General features: G+C 41.1%; 1 long non-coding RNA gene across 1 annotated transcript; it reads right to left on the minus strand.

Moving 5' to 3' along the window:
- Positions 1–7,593: 7,593 nt before the first annotated feature.
- Positions 7,594–10,536, minus strand: LOC123169976 (uncharacterized). The gene is made up of 2 exons (XR_006485000.1): positions 9,298–10,536; positions 7,594–7,984 (listed from the first exon to the last, which is right to left on the minus strand). It is a non-coding gene; the product is annotated as an uncharacterized lncRNA (long non-coding RNA).
- Between the last annotated feature and the right edge of the window lie 2,219 nt (positions 10,537–12,755).

Here is a 12,755-nt window from a genome sequence, read left to right on the forward strand (position 1 = left end):
TCTTCACCTACGATCGTCATAACTGAATAAAGATTGAGTCTACTCTTGTTCTTGATACAATATATTACCATATGGAGTTCACAATGTATGTTATTTATTTCGAATTCTAGATAAAGACTGAGTCTGCACTTCTTGTTCAAAACTGAATAAAGAGCGACACTGCACTTGTTTGAAACTGAATAAAGACTGAGTCTATGAGTCTGCACTTCTTCTTGTTCAAAACTGAATAAAGAGGGACTCTGCACTTGTTTGAAACTTGAATAAAGACTGAGTCTATGAGTTTGCACTTGTTCTTGTTTAACTGAATTCTGGACGCTCCATATTTCCAAGTATGTTATTTATTTCGATCTGTTCTACAACCCTCAAAATCATCATACAGTAATGCATTTGCCATCTCAAATTATACAAGCATCAATTCTAAGCTTAAGTATAAAGGAACACATGAACTCTTGTTAGGAGAGCTGCGTGTTTACTACTGTTTTGCACAATTTAGCTTTTTTTGTCTACTAGCAATGATGGCCAGGTTTCAAGAGATAATTTAGTGTAATCATGTACATTACAAGTACTCCTCCAAACAAGTTGAAGCAGATTTGAGTCATGTAGTGATGATAATGTAGGCTGGTAGGTCTTTTGGCAATTCATTAAGTTCACTCTCTGTCATGTTTTCCAGCTCCAGTTACTAAAATCATGCCACCAGTTCTGGAGAGTGATATGCATAGCAGTGAATATCTTGCGGAACAGAAACGCAAGGGTGAGGCGTATCTGAAGGAAAGGGATGCAAGGATTGCGGAACGCAAGGCTGTAGAGAGGGAGTATCTTAAAGACATAAAAAGCTTAGCTCGTAGCCTTGTATACCCTAGTGCCTCTAATGTGCAACCGACACAAAATGCACGAGCTACTGATGATCGCAGCGACTCAGAGTATGAACCAGATGCTGAAGAGGAGGCCCATGGAGAGGAAGAGGATTTGAGAGATGAAGAAGAGGAGGTACATTGTGGATTCACTTGCTCTAATTTCACCTTGCTTGTATCATGTGTATGCCACTGTGCACTATGCGTACTCAAAGATTTCTTCACATTTTTTGTCCCTCCACTTTTCCTAATTAATCTAGATGATGACATCTCTGTTCACTGCATTCCTATTTGAACCTCTGTTTACAGCAAGACCGGTAGCATGAGCGAGCCAGCACTTCTAGCTCATGTAAGATTTCTTCCTTTATTGTTTCTGACTTGAAATAGATTCTCATATTGATAAAGTGTAATCTAGCATATGAACTTTGCCTTAGCATCAATGTTTTTCTTTATACTATAGAATGCAATGGAAAAGAAAAGGAAAACACAATCAGAAGGTGAGCAGCCAGTATCCGATACAGCGATTGTGGCTGAAGTTCTAAAGGAAGAAAGCACCCATAGCACCTTCCTTTCCAGCATGGGGTATGCATCAAGATCCGGGAGGTCTGGGAGCTCTACTTCATCAGCCCAGATCAAAGTTTTAGAAGAAAGAATTGAACAGAAGGATAGAGAGGCAAGAGATGCAAATGACAGGTAATTATCCTATTTCCCTTTCCGTTCTTGTTTCTTTTTGCTTGCTTCTGTGTGCAGAGTGCACTCATTTCAGTGAACAAAAGTTCAACTAACGAGTGCTTCTTTTAACCTGGGCTGCTGACTTGATATCCTTTTGGCGATGCTTCCTGTAAGCAAGCTATTGGTTATGCATATTTTATAACATTATAAGTTATTCTTGGGTTTAATGTTTCATTGGCCCATGGACATGCTTTCCTTGAAATTTAATAATGTACTTCTCTATTTCAAATCGATACCCTTGTACCTTGTTATCTTGTCTATTTTCATCTCAATACGATGCAATGTTGCTGTGTTTTGTGATTTATAGGCATCGAGAGGAGTTAGCCGCAAGATTGAAGCACAAGAGAGAGCATTTGAAGAGATACAAAAGAAGCAGCAAGAAGAATTGGAAGCTCTAAAGAAGATCCAGGAAGAGAAGAATGAAGCCTGGACAAAGAAGCAAAAGAAGACGGATAATCTGCTTGATTTTCTCTTGAGGGCTCAAGCAACTCAGCAAGCAACTCAGTAGTCCCAGTCCAAACCAGATGGTTCATGAATGCCATCCTTACATTGGAATCATCAGGATAACATATGTGTCTTTAGTTAATATTAGTTTTCATCTTGTCTATTATATGTGTCAAACTTGAGTCAGTTTTTTACTGTCATTTTTTTACAGAATGATTTGGCTGAGACGATTTCATATATAATATGATTTGACTTTCATATCAATTTATGATGTGATTTTTCTCTTTAACTTTTTCATATAATCTGATGTGATGTGATGTGATGTGAATTAAATACTTATTTTCATCGTAATTTAGATTCGAAAGAAAGTAATTTTTTGATGACATCATCTTCATCGATAATAAAAGTAGTGGCACTAGTAGTGGGATAGCCTATCGGGTGTTGATGTGGCATAAAGTTAGTGACGTTGCCTCGTCACCGAATACGCTACCACATGGCATATTTTCTCCTAACATGTGACGTTAATTGACCGTCATGGAAATAGAAAGTCGATGACGTTCTATATAACGTCACCGAAGGTCCCAATTTCGATGACATTTTTGTGTGTGCGCCGTCACTAGGAGTAATCTGTGACGGGGATTCCGTGACGATGCTTGTGACGCCCATAAAATGTCACCGGGGGGTAATTGGTGACGTTATTAGATATTCGATGACATTTTTTAGCTCGTCATAGTAGGCCCGATCTCTTGTAGTGTGGACGTATCAAGGGAACGGTCGGGCGGAGCGCGGTGACCGCGGGGTGAGGGAGAGGGGCGGTCACGGTCCTCACCGCGGGTTGCAGGGAACGTGGCAACGGGGGGCGAGGAGGAGACGGAGACGACGGCGACGCGGTGACGAGGTGCAGGCCGGCGAGGAGGAGGAGGCAGGCCGGCGAGGTGGCGCGAGCTCCGGGCGGCGACGTCCTGGCGCGGGGCGCGGTTGGCGCAGCGAGCTCGGTCCCGATCCGATCTGGATCGGGAGGGGGGAAAGTGGGGGAGTGGGGCGACGGGGGAGTGGTTAGGGTTCCAGGGTCCAGGGGATAAGGGGAGTGGGGGTGGGCCTGATGGGCTAGCGGGCTGGCCTGCTAGCTGGGCCATTCGGCCCAGGGGGAGGGGGTTTCTATTTTATTTTATTTTGTTCTTTTGTTTTCTGGTTTTGTGTTTTCTTTTCTTTATTTATTTTCTTTTCTGTCATATTTCACTTTAAAAATTTAGGCCTTTTATAAAAGCACGGTTCCTTCACCATAAACATCTAGCCAATTATTGGCACGCTCCGAACATTTAGTTTAATACTTTGAAAACTTTTGTTATTTGCCAAACTTCGAATTTGAATTTTGGACCGTTTTGATCTAATGGGAGATTAGCAACAGTAACGGAGATGATGTGGCATCATTAGCGGGGGATCACTGTAGCTTAATTATCCGGGCGTCACATTTCCCCTGCAAGTGTGTACACACACTTGGATTTATAATAAGATAGAGCAATAATGCACTAATAAATTATAGTCCCTCTGTCTCATAATATAAGGGCGTTTTTTACACCTGTGTAGTGTCAAAAACACTCTTATATTATGGGACGGAGGGGGTATAATATACATTATATAAAAAAGTAAGTGCACGATGCGTCCTTGTGACACCAAGATCGTATACCGCCACATTGAGGATTGGATTTTCCAACCATGACCTTATCCGACTCACAGGGTTACCTCTGTTATTAAGGATAAACCATACCAATGCATTAGCGCTTGATGATTCCATCATTGTCTTCCCCTGGGAATTGGTTCCGTCTAATTACTGAACTTACTGTCATGGACTTTCTGCATAGCCTTGCATTCTCCCTTACTCCTTACCTCCCCTTCTACTGATCTTTGGTGTCTTGGGTACCAACCAGCTCTAGGGTCGAGGTAGAGACAAGAGAAAAATAGTTTCACAAAATTACAAGTAAAATCATATCGTTAATCCTTTCTCGCGCATACATGGGGTTGCGAGGCTATGCCTCGGCCCTTAGCCCGAGTGGATTACTTACACAACATGATCGAATCATAAGTAGATGGCATTGTATAAAAAGGTACTTGAAGATGAATGATTGATAGTCTTACAATGTCGTTGATAGTGATGGAATCTCGACTACAAATAATTAGTCTAATGAGCATGGTGGCGATGGATATGGAGATGACTATGGAGATGTCATGTTGATGATGGTAGTGTGGCAGCTATGGAGATGGACATTGTCCAAAAGATCGAAGATATGAGCCGTCGTGTCTTCCTCCCCTTTATATACCGCAGATGGGTGGAATAGCATTTTAGGGCTTCTTTGTTGGGAATTTGATCTGGCCCTTCAAGATATGTGCTTGGGATGACATCACGGATGTTGTGGCACCTAGTTCGACAGCTTGTACGAGTGCTAGCAGTGGTACCGCACACCGACTTCTCTGCTAGTATTCCCCTGCTGCATGCTCAATTGTACGAAAATGATCATCTCATGCAAAATATCCCATATATGGCTTGATTTTCCGCCTAAAATGTCATTTTTGGTAAGGAACTCAATAAAACGAAGATTTGTAAATCTTTGCATTTATTAGTCATTAATGAGCAAGTTGAAGGAATAATGCCTTTTTCCAAATTATTCATTTAATCTTAAAACCTGTATGATGTATAAACTTCTATAGAAAAATATATAATAAAACATGGGGAAAAAAGAGGGGGAAAAATAAAATAAAAACAATTGTCAAAATAAAAGAATACTAAGATTGGAAAGATAATTGAACGATAAAGAAAATAAATGAGAAACTAATATACTGAAAATCGAAGAGGGGAAAATACAAACCAAGAACAAAAAGAAAATTGGAGAGAAAAATAACAAAATTCACTAAAAATAAATACCAAACTAAGACAGGGTGTAGTGGGTGATCGGTTGCTATATGTCGTATTATACAAACTATAGTAATTGCACTCTGACTTCATGGTTTTAAATATCTCTATAACGAACAAACATTGGGTGGGGCCAATTAGCGTGCACTCGCATTTGGATAGGAATCCTCAGATACGTTAACCTAGAGTAAAAACATGTTGGAAAAACCTCCAACTATTGGCTTAAAAGTAAATCATTTATGGCAGATTCAGAAAATGTATTATGCAAATAATGTTCATGACTTATAAAACCTTCTACAATAAATAATTTTCCATGAATCGTGAAAAATATTCTTTGATGTTTAAAAAATTTACAGGTTAAAAAAAGTTCATTAGTATATTATAAATATATTGATGAATTTATAAAATTTTCATGAATTACCAAAAATGTTCATGGATTTTTGAAAATATCCACGAATTCCAATGAAGATATGCCCTTCGCAACGAGCAAAATATATGTAATACCTTATATGACGCACAGAGCGAAACTCGAGCACAAGCAATGGGCCAAAGTTAGCAATTTCAATTTATTTTATTTCTGGTATTCTGGTTTCTTTTCGTTTTTTTAGAATTCCGGTTTTGTTTCATTTTTATGTTTCTTTAAAAATTCTGCTTTTATTTTCCAACTTCAGTTTTCTTTCAAAATTGTACGAAAAGTTCAAATATGTTCTCGTCTTCAATATTTGTTGACAGTTTCAAAATATGTTCATTTTCAAAAAAATTGCGGAAGATAAAAAAAGTTTGCAGTTTCATGATTTTGCTCTCAAGGTTTTTTTTAAAATCACGTTTCTAAAATTTGGTTTGCATTACTAAACATTTGTTCACATTTCCAAAAAATATAGAAATTGAAAGTTTGTTGCCATTTTTGAGTACTGTTCATTTTTTCTGAATTTAGAAAATGTTCCTTTTTCAGGAACATTAAAAAAATAATGCTTCTGTTTTAATTTTAATTTTATGAATTTATAATATATCATTTTTTTCAGAAATTAAGAATTTTTCTTGTTCTGAAAAAAATATTCAGGGATTTCAAAAAATATATTCGCATTTCGAAAAAAATCTTGTTGTTTTAAGAAAATGTTCAGTTTCTTAAAAGTGGTTCACATTTTAACAAATTGTTCGGGATTCAAAAATGATTCAGGTTTTCAAACAAAAATCTTGTTTTTCAAAATAATTCGGAATTGCAAAATTTGGTCGTATTTTCTAAAAAATGTTTGGATTTTTTTTAATTGTTACAGCATTCCAAAATTGTTCACAATTTTCAGCAAATGTTTTCAAATCTCAGCTTGATGTGTGTTCTTATATAGTTTTGTGCCTGCCACACGAGGTGTGAGAGGTAAGGGGTTCAAATAGATTGAAGAATGAATTGAACAGTTTCATCAATTTTAGAATTAACTATTTATACAACGATTTGGGATGTCTTTGAGATGCGTCTGTTTACAAAAGATGCCCGTTGGGCTACAAGGAGGCGCCTGTACGGACACGATCCGTCCGTACGATGATTGTACACTAATAGCGAAACAAAGATTAACACAGTTTCATGTGCACCCGCATGAATAGTAAATTCAAAACAAAATACTAGAAAGGTTCAAAAAATTCTGAAAACTTAGGGTATCAAACTTGGTTGACCGTTCTACTCATATGTGTGAAGTTTTGTGATGAAATGCCGTTCGTGGTATTCATAGTGAAGAAAATATAATCGGGGTCTTACTATTCATCAAACAGTGTTTTTAATATAACTTCAAATTTATTTTTCCCCGAATATCATAAATGGCATTTCACTGCGAAATTTCATATGCGAGTCTACTAGTCGACTATTTATTTTACAAAAAAAAAATCCAAAATGTTCTAATTTTTTTAGTATTTTTTATTTACTTTTCACAAGTGGTTGTGCGTGGAATCATGTTCATCAGATCTGGGTTCCACTAATAGCCGCTAATTATGTTTCCTAATAATGCTTTGCTAATCACGCTTCGTTGATGTCGCTTCTCAACAAGAACTAGATCATTTATGGCGCGCGTTGCCACGTCTTTCTATTTTGACAATAAAATGGTACTGCCTCCGTCTCGGTGAATAAGTCATTCGCGTAGTTCTAGGTCGTGTGATATGCTTTTCATGACATATAGCACATATTTAATTCCTCAAATCGATGACCTAGAACTACGCGAATGACTTATTCAACTAGACAGAGGGAGTAGGTATTTGTAAATATATGTGCCATTAAGATATTAATAAATTTACTCATAGCTCATAGAATAAAAGGAATTTTTAATAAACTAAGCTACAAAACATGAATATTAAATTGCATAAACTTAATAATAATTGGGTAGAATAAAAGTGGAGAGTTTAATAAAATTCAAAAAAGTGGAGAATTTAATAGGTTTTAAAATAAATAAATAGAAACACACATGATGCAATCAGGTAAACATTGTTTTTAACTTTACAATTTATTTCTGTCACAACATTACATAAAGGTATAAGAACTAAAAAAATATTGTACCCCTTTCAAAGGGAGTAGTCCAGATTATGTCTAATATCATGATGGCAACATCTGTATATCTACAATGGATATTATATGCAGTAGCATGAATAGCTGGAACTCAGGGAAAGGCAAGCATGATCGACACCCTCAAAACAATTCCCATTGCCTTTGTGTCATATGAGCAAAAATAATCTAGTTTTCAGAGTTTATTGCATCTTCTTCTGCTGCAAATTAAGGCCCCAAAGAGTAACACATCACTATATCATCAAGCACTGATGCCTTGCATAGATATGAATTGGCATTGATGTCATCGTCATCAAAATAGCATGAGTAAATCAACACAGTGAGATGGAAGTATATTAAATTGACAAATTATGCCACCTTTATGAACAATATCCAAGTGCCATGTTGTAACTGATCCCAGATAACCCATACTACATGGATAATATACGTGTGTAACTGTGTAAGCGATCACGGAGCTTTGGCCGAAGAAATATTTTAGTGCCCTGCAATCAGCTCCTTTCTTCCTCTCTGCAGAAACAGTACGTGAGAAATTTTGGAATATATATTCATGAAACAAAATACGTTACAAAATAAGACAATCTACAGTAATAATCTGAGACTACACTTCTTGCTATACAATCCTACGGTTTCAGATTTCCTAGATCAAAACCATTTTTTCACTTATGAATTGACCCATACATATGGCACACATGTCATTCTTTCTTGGATCAATCTCATAAAAAGTACAAATACAAAGTAGAGAATGACCATCAACTTATTACTCTAATCTGCTGAGACAAATAAAAAGTGAGGCATCACAATAGAAAACTAATGTGTTATTTCGTATAGACCACCAGTTTATTTTTAGGTTGAAGTTTTCCATCCAAAGAAAGTAGACAATCAAATTTGAGCAAATAAATAGTACAATCAAACCTTCTCTTTGACACTACTCTATTTCTAGTCGATAGGGGTTGATTTGACATGGATAACTTGATTGGCGATGGTAAGAGTAGTAGCAGCAGCTATAAACCATATCAAGAGCATTTATACAGTCCAAAAGCATGCAAAAAATAGGGAATCTTTAAAAAAATGGAGCTCAAATTCGAGAAGGATTTTCAGTTGTCGCCCAGTCACTATGGCCGGAAGAGGTGTAGGGCCAGCTAAACCACAATGGATACAACAGTCAACGGCCAGACCACCCAGACGCACCGTTACTTCAACAGAACCATCTCACTTCTGAAGCACATCATCTCCAACAGTCGAATGCCAAGATTTCTGACTGCCTACTTGGGATTGGAGTTACAGGGAGTGCCTAATTTTTATGTTTCTAGCTTAATTCACTTTTCTTCAGGTTCCAGCTCTCAACTAAGTAATCTAATGCAGAATGTTGATTAGTGTGTTATCTCTGCTCATAGCATTTTTCACGTCTAATGAATCTTGTATGTTTTCATATTATACTTAGATGAACCAGATTTTTACATAATGCTACTTTTTGGGAGACTGCATCAGATGATGCTTTTGAAGATGCAGGGCACATGGAGCACCTTTGCCTTGCCATGGTGCTCAAGAACTCAGTGAATTTAAGATTCCAAAAGCAGTCAGGCGATATGGTTGGAGCTTCTGCAACACCTTACTACCACCCCGTGGAAACAATGCCTCTACTTCTCCACCGAGAATGAATCTTCCTAATTAAAATTCTCTTACAGAAATATTCACTGGAGGGGGGATCAATATAACCTATCTTGATTCAGATCCAAAAGAATATCATTCTTGATTTGGGACGAAGGCAGGGTTCTTGTGTTGAATTAGCTGATGAGAATATGAGAGGAAGGGAGTAGTACCTGCTGGGAGGAAGTGTGACGGCCATCTGGACGATTGCTCGCTTAGGGACGCCGGTTCCACCAGCGGCGCCACCAAGTCGTGGTGGGATCTGCCCCTCAAGTTGAAGGTCGGGGTAGGAGGGACACGCTCGTTGCCATGGCGCTGGTCTGGGTCGCTAGGAAGTGCAAGGGAAAAAGTTAAACCCCTCGAATTTTGTGCACTAAACATTAATATACATACATTCAACAGGGATTTAAAGTTCAAAACTAATTGAAAAAGGCGTAACCAAAAATTGCGCAGTTGAACAGTTTCTTAAATCTCTAGCGGCTGATTCTTTCGGCCATATGAAAATACCTGTTAGTAGGAAAGTAGTGTCAGATGATATTCGCTATAGATTGAAAAAGAGACATGCTTAGTTGAAGCATCAGCCTAATATTGAAAGACTATTTTCATCTAGATAAACCTGCAAGTATACATTAGACCAAAAAGATGTGTGAAGATTCTGAAAAAAAAAGATCTATGAAGCAACCTTGTGCAGATGATATTAAACATTCATTAGTAGTAGTAGTTTCCCAGAACTGTACTGTTTGCATGTATATATCGGCCTATTTATCCATCTCTTGTGAAAAAAGACATTTTACTGAATGAAAAAATCGCTTGTCAAAACACGAACAAAATAGATGTATTTCCGGCAAACGAAATTCACATTCATCCTACAGCCAGCAGAAAACAAAATTCCAAGTGAAACTCGCATTGGGAGGAGGCATGCTGATCTTGGGCACCCGGCGCTGGACGACGGGGTTGGTGTCGGCGGATCTTGGGACCAGTGGAAGGAGAGGCCCGGCCTGGCCGACGGCGGCAAGTTGCGCTCAGACCTGAAGGGGCCGCCGGTGATGCGCGAGCGCGGTGTGGATGGCATGCCGCCGCCGGTGCCTGCGGTTGTGATGCCCCTCCTGGAGCCACCGGGGGTGGATGGGTGGATGGGTGCAGGGAGGGCCTGAGGGAAGGGAGAAGCCGACGTCCCGGCGATGGGTGGTGGGTGCCTCCGCTCGATCCCAGCGCGTGCCTCCAACTCCGGTCGATTGAATCCCGCGCCTCACATCGCCTTGGCTCGATCTCTCCCTCTTCTCTGTATCCGCATCGCCTTTGGTCCATCCCTCTCCGCGTCGCTCTATCAGCTATGGGCTGAACAGGCCCAGTTTACCAGATTTCTTGGTTTCGGCCTCCAGAGCAGCAGATGGATGTAGATAAAAGATCCAGTCCAACTTAATGGCAGACCCCCAAAATTCTTACCAGGGCAGCGGCCCATCGAGGCTAGCGCTGGTTAGCATCGAACGAAGCAAGCCTAAGTGCGATTCAGAGTTAATCAGACGGTCGAAAATGCCCAGAATCAATGATCAAACGCCTGCGAATGCTGATGGCCTGAAAGGACAGGAAAGGTGCTCATTTATAATGTATCTAAATATCACATACCCACTGCTCTGTTACACCTCTGTTAGGGCATCTTCAGTGCTCACTCTTAAATCAGAAATGCATTTGTCTAAGTACAAGGGACCAATTCGCAAACACTTATGTGGGAGCCGGTCATACAACCATAGGCGAAAATCTACATTTCGGAAGAAATTTAACTAAAGTGAACAAATTTGATGCGTATTTAAATAAATCAGACGATATTCATTCATACTTGGATAATTTTTACATAATCCCGGATGTTTTTCATCTAAACCGAAGGAAATTCATTACACTTCAACATATTTCAACCAAACCGCACTCTAAACCTAGTCTAATTGGCCTCGGCGCTCGTTTCCCATGTCCGGACGGCCATGAGCCCTCAAAACTGAAGCTCTGCCTCTACAGCCTGCCAGCGGCTAATCAACAGACGATGATGAGCCCGCCAAGCTTAGATTCAATGGGAGGGGAGGAGTGGGGCCTTCCTGGGACCTGAGCGTCGCCGACCTCCCATGCTTTACTCTTCCTCGCTGCCGGCGGTGCCCGCAGACGTGACGGGTTCGTCGTCGTGGCGGCAGGGCCAGCCCAAGGCGGAGCTGGCGACGTCGTCCTCATGCTCGTACCTGTCGTAAACTTCATCCGCCGCCTCGTCGTCTCCTTGAAGGCGGCTTCTAACTCCACCTGATGGAGGCGGTACCACCAGCGTTCGTGACGGTTGGCGCGGGAGGAGGGTAGGAGTCGAGCAGGGCCTCCTGCCCGCCCACGTCCATGTACGACGTGATTCCCGTGCTACCGGAGAGTTGCTCCTCCACTTGCCGGTGCTCGTCGAGGAGTCAGAGGTTGTAGGCCTGGTCGGCCTGCGCCTGCCGAAACGTGGCCTTCCTTCTACCAACACCATATTGGTGTGGTGAGCACGGGCCTTGCCCCTGGTGATGCGAGTATGGGCCGACATGGATGATGGCACCGACTCGTCATCGGCTGCCTCTTCCATTGGGGCATCTGCAGCGCTGGCCTCCTGTGTGCTCGTCCGCCGGCCGGCCTGCCAGCCGGCTATAATGGCGGCGATCTCCATCTTCTGCTCGGACGGGACGTTATCCCAGAGGGATTTGGAACTCGAGGAGGCCTCGGCTGGCGTGGTGCCGAGAGGAGATAGGATAAGAGGAGGTTGGATGCGTCTAGGGCTGGGCCTGGAGTTTAAATAGAGGGTGGATGGTAGGGCAAGCGGTGAGGTGGTTAATGGTGGGTGGCAGATGGACGAAAGGGTGGCACCGGAGCAGGTTCCTTGGCAACCGCACATGTTTAATGTAGGGAGGCGGACAGATCGGTTGTCATTTGAACACGAACAGCTCTCCCGGCCGTTGCGTCACTTCAATTCCGGAGCGACGTGAGGCCGCATCCGCTCCGGGCTGGCATGAATGCGGCTCTGACGCTCTGGAGCGCCGCTGACCACTTCGGACGGGAAAAGGCACGGATGAGGAATAGGCTTTGGGTAGGCCAAGGTTGTTGGACGCATGTGGCAGTGTTCCGGACACCCGCAAAGCCCCCCGCCACCTAGTTTGCTTCCGGTTTACGGGAATAATGACATCCGGACCGCCGAACGGACCGATACAGGACCGACGTTGGATGACAAAACATGTTCAGACCATGTGGTTGAAGGAAATATGCCCTAGAGGCAATAATAAAGTTATTATTTATTTCCTTATTTCATGATAAATGTTTATTATTCATGCTACAATTGTATTAACCGGAAACTTAGTACATGTGTGAATACATAGACAAAAAAGTGTCACTAGTATGCCTCTACTTGACTAGCTCGTTGAATCAAAGATAGTTAAGTTTCCTAACCATAGACATGAGTTGTCATTTGATTAACGGGATCACATCATTAGATAATGATGTGATTGACTTGACCCATTCCGTTAGCTTAGCACTTATCGTTTAGTATATTGCTATTGCTTTCTTCATGACTTATACATGTTCCTATGAGTATGAGATTATGCAACTCCCGAATACCGGAGGAACACTTAGT

Source organism: Triticum aestivum, chromosome 7D (genome assembly GCF_018294505.1).
Source record: "Triticum aestivum cultivar Chinese Spring chromosome 7D, IWGSC CS RefSeq v2.1, whole genome shotgun sequence".
Lineage (NCBI taxonomy): Eukaryota > Viridiplantae > Streptophyta > Magnoliopsida > Poales > Poaceae > Triticum > Triticum aestivum.